The sequence below is a fragment of the Neofelis nebulosa genome, chromosome 3 (genome assembly GCF_028018385.1).
Source record: "Neofelis nebulosa isolate mNeoNeb1 chromosome 3, mNeoNeb1.pri, whole genome shotgun sequence".
Taxonomy (NCBI): domain Eukaryota; kingdom Metazoa; phylum Chordata; class Mammalia; order Carnivora; family Felidae; genus Neofelis; species Neofelis nebulosa.
Window position 1 is genome coordinate 106,329,788 of NC_080784.1, and position 9,514 is coordinate 106,339,301.

Here is a 9,514-nt window from a genome sequence, read left to right on the forward strand (position 1 = left end):
ACACATATGCCAAATATAGTGAAGGTCCTGAAGGAAGAGTACAATTACCTCAATGAGAAAAATGACTATTGCTTTTCTACGTATTCCTCAGACTGACAAACATGCCTTCATAGTCCTTTAAGCCAACAATAGCACATAACTCACAAATTGTCACGGAGACACAGAGGTGGCATAAATAGTTCTTTAGGTACATTGTTGTTTCTCTTTGTGCCTAAAATATTGCAGTCCTCTAGTCCCTGCCTGTATGCAAACCCCTAATTTTAACATATTTCCCCAAAGCAATTTTCACATCTTGTTCCTTGGTACAATTTCCTCCTGCTCTCTGTCCCAAGGCTCATGCTGTTCTCTGCTTGCCTGGCTAAAGGAAGCCATATGATATACCCTGAGCCAGAAATGACCAAAGGGACCTGAAAATAACAGAGGTGTTTCTTCTATTCTGGAGTTTGAATGTCTGATGGTAGAATCCTAGCATAACATGGGTTAGATCCTTGGTTGTTGTTTCCACCGTGGGTTGTATTATTATCTGAAGAACTTAAAATTTTTGATATGCAAGCACTTAACAGTACCTAATATGTTCCATGAGCATTATGTCTGCTGTATCACCAAACGGCTTCTTTGTTTTTGTCTCCTGCCACCCCCCCCCCTTTTTTTTTTAATTAAAGACGTTTTTCCACTGTCACTAGGTGAAATTTTAGCAGGCACTGTGGCGTTCTGCTTTCTTTTAGGAATAGTCCTGTGGTTGCATTAGGTTACCCAAACTCGTTTATTTCAAAATAGAATATTCCATCCCTTGCAGTAACAAACTCCAATCTCAATTTCGAGTTAAATCTCTTCCTGTTTCAGGAAGACCTCCTTCCTTCAGGGAAGGCTTTGTGGTTGGCTCCTCCATGCTTTTTTCCCTCTCCTCCCCCAGCTTACTAACTGGGACTTCTTGCTCCCTGGGCTTAGAGTACAAGGATGGAGAAGAGAAAAAGAGCAGAAGAGAAATTTTACTTGATTTGATAACATCATGACCTGGCTTTCTACTCTCAGAGCCAGGTAGGTCCAGATGAGGAAACTTTCATGGGATCTTTGAAGATTCCTATCAGTGGGGACATTTTGCTTGTAGTCCTCAATTCATGCCAACTCATCCCTATGTTGGCTGATAACTTGTGACTCATTCTGCATCCCCTAGGAAGCTGGCGCTACAAGGGTCCATTTGAAGAGGACCCAAGACAACCCTATCCAGCTTTCCTTCACTCCTGGCCTGCTGTGGTCCATGGGGGAGCACATATCATTTGCCTTTGGAGGTATAGCAGCAGATTTCCTGGTTCTTTGCCAAAACAAATTTTCAGTTCATCTCTCACCTTCCAGATTTCTTGGGAGGGTGTCAGACCCCAATCCACTCTGTCCTCCTGTCTGTCCTCATGCAGGTATCTCATCTCAACCTCTGTAAGAAGCCACTATGAAATTCTTCTCTCAAAGGGGTAGAGACCCCTTCACCTCCACCTACTCCAAACATACACCCTGTGGTTTATGGCAGCCAGAATTCTTCCTCATGAAATCTCTCCTTGCCATACTGGGTGGTTCCAGAACTGTGGGAGTGGCTTCCTGTCGTGTTCTTTGTAGAGTTTATAGTTTAGTCTCAAATCAGACTTTAGAGTGCAGCATCTCTGTATATGAGGGCCTTGGGGGAACTTTTGCTTTAATATCCTATTATATCACATTATCATTTTCAATAGACCACAAAAGTCCTTCTCTCATTTTCTTTTAAAAATGAAATTTAGGCTAAAAATAGAATGAAAAAAATTTTTCTAATTAATTCCAAGAAATTCAAATAGTCTTATGAGTTGAAACCTCATACCTCACTCAGACCTTGCTCTGGAGCAGGGGACTCACTTGTTTTCATGGCATCTTGGTCAATCCTTAGGCTTTAACTGTTGAGAACTTCCTCCTTATAGTGAGCCAAATTTTGCCTCCCATAACTTTACCCCAGTGATCTTAAAAGCGTAAAATACATCTGCTTCTACTCCTATACAGTCTTTTCTTCACATATTTCCAGTTGCTTCCACGCTCTTTGGACCCCTTCACTATCCTGTAGCCATCCCTCATTTTCAAACTAAGGAGAAATAACATCTATGGTGGTCATTCTCTCAAGTGTTTTGCATCCTTCTTCCTCCCGTTAGGTAAGGTGAATTCAGATATAATATCTTTATCTTCTTAAGTAGATTTAGATACATAAACACAAACACCAAAGGCAAACCAATGAAGACATCATTCAAACTGACTGAGGGGCCTTGTCATCTGGCAGATGGCACCGTGGACATTGCATGTAGAACATTCAAACTGTGTTTATTTACAGTAGTAGGTCCTTTAAGTGTTCAACACATGAAAGAACATGCTAATCTTTAGCCAGTCCAATATAATGCATGCAGCAAAAACTGCAGATACCCACTGAATTCAAGAATCACCTGGTGTTATATATTCCCACCAAAGGCTAAACACAAAGGAGACATTTTCCTACCTCTGCTTTTAATAGTAGCCAATATTAACAGTTCACACTCTGTGTCAATAGGTGTCTACTAACTGACTTACATAGAGTATTTCATATAATCCTCAAAACAACCCCATGAAGTAGGAGCTATTATTATCCCTAGTTTCAGGGACAAGGACAAGGACAGTGAGACTTAAAGAAGGTAAGTAACTTCCCCAAGGGTAGAAAGCTAGTACATGTTGGAGTGGGGAAGTTGGACACACATAGTTTCATTCCAGAGACCTTAATCAAATGTTAGACTATACTTGCAATGAAATTGTTTTGAGAAAACTTCTTTTTTTATAAAAATGCAAATCCAAGCAAGCTAAATGAAATGAAATCTTAGAAATTTTGGAAAGAATTATTTAAATTGTGATTGGGTTTGGATGAATTAATGCTGCCATCTTCCATTTGTCACAAGAACAAGCAAGTGCCAGGGTACAGGGAATACATCACACTTAGACACATTCCCTTTATGTGAAAGTGAGACACACAAGGGGCTCTACACTCAAGTCACCTACAAAGCTCAGAGTTGCTGAGGGCCGTTCTTAGTGTAACATAACCAACTTCTCATGTCAATTAAATGTTGATTTATCCACATAAAGCAGTTAATGAAGCAGTTTAGTTAGCTTCCTTATCAAACTGTCTAGTGATCAATTTAACTGGCAGGAAACATTTAACATTTAAAAGAGAAATATAGGGGTGTCTGGGTGGCTCAGTTGGTTAAGTGTCCAACTTCAGCTCAGGTCATGATCTCACAGTTCTTGGGTTCAAGCCCTACACCAGGCTCTGTGCTGGAGCCTGCTTTGGATTCTGTGTCTCTCTCTCTCTGCCCCTTCCCCTCTCTGCTCCCACTCTGTCTCTCTCTCTCTCAAAAATAAATAAACATGAAAATTTTTTTTAAATAAATAAAAAAGAAGTGTAGTCTGAGGTTTACTTAGGACAATGAAGTGAATTCCAAACCAATGCAACTGAATTATTTTGCCCTAGAAGCCAAAGAAGTTTAATATGATATATTTTGAAGTTCAAATTATTTCATACTATAAACCCTGAAAGCCAAAAAATTCTCTTAACTGAATTCCTGCTTAAATATTCATAGCGAAAGTGTCTCCAACTGACAAATGTTATTTCAACTCTTTCAACAACTTTCTTAAACACATGATCAGTAAATATTCATCACAAACATATCCTTTATCATAAGCAAACGCCAACAGAGGCAAACAGAAATAAATGACCGTTCATTTGCCTTTTAAATCATTCGTAAGAATTTCTCTGCTTCAGATTCTGTGTCTCCCCTTTCTCACTGCCCCTCCCTGCTTGGTTGAGCGACCAACTAAAGCTCAGGTCATGATCTCACAGCTTGTGAGTTTAAGCCCTGCATCGGGCTCTGTCCTGACAGCTCAGAGCCTGGAGCCTGCTTTGGATTCTGTGTCTCCCTCTCTCTCTCCCTCTCCCCCCCCCCCCCTCCACCGATCATTCTCTCTCTCTCTCTCTCTCTCTCTCAAAAATAAGAAAACATTAAACAAATTTTTTTTAATTACAATCATTCATAAGAATTTCTAAAAAGCTGAGGACTATCAAGAGGCACATGAATGGAAGAAAGCACCAGGAATTCTCCTGCTTCCCATTCGTGAACGTCAAAATCTTGGAAGTCATTATTGACATTTCCCTCTTCTCTTACACTCCACACCTGATCTGTCAGTGCTGACTTTAAAATACATCCAGTCTGCAACCATTTCTCATGCCTCCACTGGCACCATCCTAGGCTGAAGCATCATAATCTTGCCTGGATTGTTGCTATGGTCTCCTAATTGGTTTCCCTGGTTCCAGCCAAAATTATCCTGTTAAAACCTAAGCCAGATTATGTCACTTAGTCCTCTGTTTAAAATCCTCTCATGGCTTCTCATTTCAAAAAGGAAAATCAAAGTCCTCTCCTTGACCCACAAGACCCTGTAAAGTCTGCTGGCCCCACCCCTCCTCACGTCTCTGATTTCATCTCCTCTTGCTCTCTCCCTCTCACTTGGATCTAGCCACATGGGCCTCTGCTATTTTTTTTTAACACACCAAACACACTCCTGGCTCAGGACCTTTACATTTGCTTGGTACACAGCCTGGAACATAGTACTTCAGACATCAGTATGACTTCTGTTTCATTTCCTTCAGGCCTTACTCAAATATCATAGGATCACTATTTGGCTATTGTCTGTCTGCCTGTCTGTCTCTCTCTTTCAAAATTCCCTATCCCCTTCCCTGTTTTATTTCTCCCTTTTGACTTATGCTTATTTAACATAATAAATGCTTTATTTAATCATTTTGTGTATGTGCTTCCTCCCACTAGAATTTAGCTCCATGTAAGAGTTATTGTTTTATTCTGTTTTATTCATTTAGACATCCCTAGACCTAAAACAGTGCCTGGCAAGTAGATGTTTAGTAAGTATTTGTTGAACGAATGAAGTTTCTGTATCAGACTGCTAAATCCAAGAAACTTGGTTAGTTTCACAAAAATTCTAAGTCATGCCCAAGATGTAGCCCTTTCACGTCAGTTACATGTGGTGATGGACTCACACACATAGACTCATCCCCACCACCCTCACTACACACACACCAATATGCACACGAAGCCATGTTTGTCAAAACAAATAGGATTGATCAATATTTACAAACATTGATTTTTCTAAACAGGTAGAAGATTTTAACATGCAAGTAAAATGATTTGCATTTAGGTCAGTGCAAATGTGAGGGGTTTTAAGCTGTTCTGACTCCCCAGATGAGGAAAGTCATAGAATTTTATGCATGAATCCCAAAGAGAGTGTAAAATACATTTACAGGATTTAAAAGGTAAGACCTAAGAAGAAAAAGATAATGGACATTGGGATTAGTTAGAATTGTAGAAGAGAAAGCTTAAAGTTGATTTACCATTTATCATGAGACTGCAAGCAGGTGTAGAAAACGGCACTTTCTACTAACTAATCTCTCAGGGGCACGTCTAGCTTTCAGGAGTCTTAGATTAACTTTCCTGATAGGGAAGCAGGTTAACAGGAGAGATATTTTTCCATAAAGATGTAGAATTCCTATATCTAGAGATCTTTAAATGTAGGATAAATGCTCCTTTCAGATGATTTACATATAGTCAAGCTTGACGTCAAGGGATAAGGAGAATATTAAGGTCATTTTTCTTCTATTCTCTTAATTAAATAGTCTCTAACTCATATTCCCTGAAACCTGCTTTTCTAAAGAGGATCTTAAATTTTCTTCACCAGTGAAGTTTTTGGAAATTCTGTTGTAGCACTCTCTTATCTAAAAAATGGAGGGGAGTGCCTGTATCTTTAGACAAAAATAGGCAGCATTATGTTTCTCATCAAGAATATTGCAGGGGTTGGCGCACTATTTAGCTTCTGACTTTGGCTCAGGTCATGGTTCATGAGTTCGAGCCCTGCATTGGGCTTGCTGCCGTTAGCTCAGAGTCCACTTTGGATCCTCTGTCCCTCTCTCTCTCTCTGCCCCTCCCTTGCTTTCTCTCTCTCTCAAAAAATAAATAAAACATTAAAAAAAAAAATAGAATAGTGCAGGGGCACCTGAGTGGCTCAGTTGGTTAAGCAGCTGACTCTTGATTTCGGCTCAGGTCATGATCTCACAGTTCTTGAGTTTGAGCCCCACATTGGGCTCTGCAGTAACAGCATGGAGCGTGCTTGGGATTCTCTCCCTGCCTCTCTCTCTCTGCCCCTCACCCCACTGGTATAGGCTTTCTCTCTCAAAATAAATAAACAAACATTAAAAAAAAAGAGTAGTGCAAAGAATCAAGACTAATAAGTCATATTATTGAATAGAAATACATTGCTTAGATAGTTCCATAAATAAAATAGACATCAAAAAAAAGAGATATCGTCTTGTCTCTAGTGCTTCCCATCTTGGCTCTGCCACTATTTATCTTGATTAATTTCAGATTAACTTTTAGATTAAATCTGGGTTCTAAAACAATACTTTTTAAAAGTGTATTTTGTGTTTGAAGGAAATTCCTTTGTGAGAATGGGTAAGGGCTATAAATGACAATGGAAGCAAGCATGATATATTGGAAAGAATGTGAATTTGGATGTCACAGTGACCTGGGAGTCCGGCCTTTGCCTCTTGTGACCTACGTAGGCTTCAACCTCTCCAGCCGTAGTACTTTCCTTGGTTGTAAAATGGTAATAATTCTGGCTACGGTCTCAAGATTATGGGTAGGGGAGAGATTTCGTTTAGAAATCAAATGCCACCTGGCACAACAAATGGTGATTATTCTTGTTATTGTGAGAAGAGCCTGTGAGGTCTTAAAAGGTGTCAGAGACCTGGCAGAACCTTTTGTTCAAGAGGCAACTGCATAGGCAGACTGCCGACCCAGGATAAAAATAGGAGGGAGCCTTGCCTTTGAAGTGGCATTAACACTACACGCCTCAGATACTGCTGTGCCAGCCACTGCTTCCCTCCCGCCAGAAGCCAGAACGCAGGCAGCAGAGCCGACCAGAAACACGCACTGACCTCACCCCTCTGCTAGCTCTGGGTGGGCCAAAATACAGACTTCTTGATCGTTCTTAACCCTCTGTCATAAAAGAATAAAAATAACCACATGCAGCTTAAGGTCATGAAGACCGATGTTAAGGAGGAATTTGTACATACACTTCTGTGGTCCCTTCCATCTTAGAAGCCATGATCGCAATAACTGAAATGCATAGAGTTTCTACTATGTACTAATCACACTGCTAGGCAATTTTTTCTATTAACTCATTTAACCCTCTCAACAACCCTATAATTTCTATCTTGCAAATGAGGAAACTGAGGCATAAAAATTAGTTATCCTAGGTCACATAGCTGTTATGTGTCTGTATAGGGAAATTTAAAAATTAAAGTAATAGGTAATAAAATTTTATCAAAATAATTTTAAGGCATTAAATCTACTAGTGAAAAGAAATGAACTACACCACAATGTTTTACCCCCTTGCTCTCCTTTATCCTCAGAAAAGAAGCATGCCATTCTAGAAATTATAGCCTATGAAAATAATCCTACTAATATAGACTGTATTCTATTTACAGAGCTGGAATTGACATTTTGATTTTTTTGTATTTCTTGGGGAAAAGCCTTAAATATGTTTTTCATAAAAGTCTACTTTAATTGGCTTGAACGTAAAAATAAAATCTTTTAAACACATTTCAAAATATTTTCTGAACAGAGGCTTTCTCTTCACAGAAGATTTGAACAGTAAAAGTCTGAATAACATATTAAAAGTTCACATTTCATGTTTCTATAGAGGAAAAAAAAAGGGGTTTTTTTCCACAATAAACAAAGGATGTTGATCTTGTACAAAATAGATGAATTGTTGACTTTGTGGAAGGTTTTTGTAAAGAAAACTGTCAGTGTCTGGCATATAGTAAGCACTTAATAAAGGAGAGTCATTATTTTAGTATAAAATTAATACTTACACTGGAAAGCCTATTTAAAATGTGTTTAAGTGTCTGAATATAGCTTTAGCTGCACATAATACCCTAGATACTTTTCCTAAAACAAATCCAGGCCGCTGTTGCCTCCCTCCCTCATTCACAAAAAGAAAAGTCACCATGAATGTGCATTTGCCTATAAGTAAAAAGTGTGGATAAGAGAGATGATTTTTAAATATATTTTATAGCTTATCTACTTGCTATTTAATGCAGAGCTAATACTCCTTAAGCAAACTCATTTCTAAGTAGAATGGTTTTGACTTTCTCAGAGAAAAATTTTACCAATAAAGATTTTAGGAATAAGAATTTTTAAGAAATGTATGCATACCATTAACAACCTTGACTGAGCCCTTTGCCTGACAACATTCTCCAGATTTCTTCCTGGCATGTGTTTAAGCTATCCTTCAATCACAACTCCTAATTGCATTAAAAAAACTGACAAACTAAAGCTGGTTAATGGTAATGACAAAGACACATCAACAACTATGCAACATGTGACAACATTATTTCCCAAGGATGTGGAAAATACAGTATGAGAAAAATGACTTACTTGATCTTTGTCTCTGTTTTTCTGTCCATTACGTTTCTAAGCTTATGCAATAGATCCTTTGATTCATTTCCTGGTCCCTGGGGAAAATGTTTAAACTACTGTTCTTGGGAAATTTAAGATTTACTGCCAAATCATATTTATGTTTCCTTCATCAAAAACATGGCCCCAGAGTGATGTTTAAAATTAGGCATAAAAAAATACAACTCTTCATCCAGGAAATCACCAACAACTTATTTCCTTAAGCACAGAATAGGAAAAATTTTGCTTAATTGCCTTACTACATCTCTCTGGTCCAAGTGGTAAGTTTTATTTCATGATATCTTTCTTGTCTGAGGGATTTACGCAGTAATTTCATGTATGTCAGTTTATTTTAAAGAGACAGGAATGTCATAAAGTAAGTGGGGTTTTCAGATGAATGATTGTTTTTCTGAAATAGATAAAAGGCCACAAAGAGGGAAAAAGAGATTAAAGTGGAGTATACAATGATGGTCAGGATGGTATATTTTTCAAATACAAATGAAGAATGTGGAGATATCTTTTACCAGACGTCTCCCAAGAACATTTCTTCAAAATAGGTCCTTGTAAGTACACATTTGAGATTGAGAGAAGAGGCTCTTTTATAATATGTATGTCTGAAATTCTTAAACAACTCTCCATTAAAACAAACAAACAAACAAACAAACAAAAAAAAAAACACTGGGTAAAGGATGTAAAAAGAAGTGTCTAGAGCTTATCTATTTGTAAAAAGATTCCTAAGTTACACCTGTCAAAAATTTCTGCTCAAATTTGTTTGATCTAGTTCTTAAGTATTATGACACCCTTTCTGATAGTAGTGTTCAGACTTTTCAGCTCTATCCTTGTTCTTAACCTTGGCCTATTTTGGAAATGGTAATTCTAATGCAGGTAAGTTCCTTTTAAAATATGATTAGTAGACCAACAATTGTTGACCATCAGGAGTCACACAAGGGTATGACCTAAGATGG

General features: G+C 38.2%; 1 protein-coding gene across 2 annotated transcripts in view; it reads right to left on the reverse strand.

Moving 5' to 3' along the window:
- Positions 1–9,514, reverse strand: part of SYNPO2 (synaptopodin 2) — a 172,019-nt gene that overhangs the window by 5,945 nt on the left and 156,560 nt on the right. The gene's annotated exons all lie outside the window — the stretch shown is intronic.